The sequence below is a fragment of the Bos mutus genome, chromosome 1, assembly GCF_027580195.1.
Source record: "Bos mutus isolate GX-2022 chromosome 1, NWIPB_WYAK_1.1, whole genome shotgun sequence".
Lineage (NCBI taxonomy): Eukaryota > Metazoa > Chordata > Mammalia > Artiodactyla > Bovidae > Bos > Bos mutus.
Window position 1 is genome coordinate 111,295,663 of NC_091617.1, and position 994 is coordinate 111,296,656.

At 40.8% G+C, this 994-nt stretch overlaps 1 non-coding gene across 1 annotated transcript; it reads left to right on the plus strand.

Annotated features, from left to right (window-relative positions):
• Nucleotides 1–417: 417 nt before the first annotated feature.
• LOC138989476 (small nucleolar RNA SNORA70) lies at nucleotides 418–553 on the plus strand. The gene has a single exon (XR_011465775.1). It is a non-coding gene; the product is annotated as a small nucleolar RNA SNORA70 (small nucleolar RNA).
• Nucleotides 554–994: the final 441 nt, after the last annotated feature.

Consider the following 994-nt stretch of genomic DNA (forward strand, 5'->3'; position numbering starts at 1 on the left):
GGTTTTGTTCCCAGCTAAAGGTGCACAATTGTAATTGGAGGAAAAAAAATGCAGCTGCATTTATTTCAGTCTGCAGTCAATTAGTTTTCAACCCTTGGGTTAAAGATCAAAAGGTATAAGACCACAGTCAACAAACCTTTCTATCACTCACTGCTTTTTTTTTTTTTTTTTACCTTTTTCTTAAAAGATGAGCAGATAATTAGATACCTGAGGAATCTTAACAAAAAAGATAAAGGCTAAAACACACACACACAAATAGACAACTTGAGGAAACCAAAACTATGCATAAATGTGAGAACATAGAAAGGAAAATTACCATTAATATTCTTAGAGAGATAAGAGAGGATATTATGTCCTTGAAATGTGAGCAAGATGCTATTATTAAAGGACCATTAAAAAAAAAACCCTCAGAAATATTTGCAGCCAACTAATCCAACTGTGCTCTTTTCCTTTGGGGGGGCCCATTATGCAATGGCCTCAAACAGCAGCCTCCTCAGTGGTGTATGCAGCCTATTGCCTGTATCAGTTTCCTTATGGGACCTTGGGAACAAGCCTTTCCAGTGGACATTCATGCCTGATTGCATGCTGTCCCAAATCTAGGCTCCAGACAAGTATGTGTCTTTGGAAAGCCCTAGGGTACAGTGGCCACGGTCCACATTGGCCAAGTCATCATGTCCATCCGTACCAAGCTGCAGAACAAGGAGCATGTGATCAAGGACCTCTGCAAGGCCAAGTTCAAGTCTTCTGGCCACCAGAAGATCCACAGCTCCAAGAAGTGGGGATTTACTAAGTTTAATGTGAATGAATTTGAAAATATGATGGCAGCAAAGCAGTTCATCTCAGATGGCTCTGGTGTCAAATAAATCCTTAATAGTGGCCCCTGCACAAATGGTGGGCCCTGCACTCATGAGAGCCTTGGCTCTGTCCCCTCCTTACTCATGTCCACCAATAAATCCTACTTTCCTGTCAAAAACAAAAAAACTCAGAAACAAAA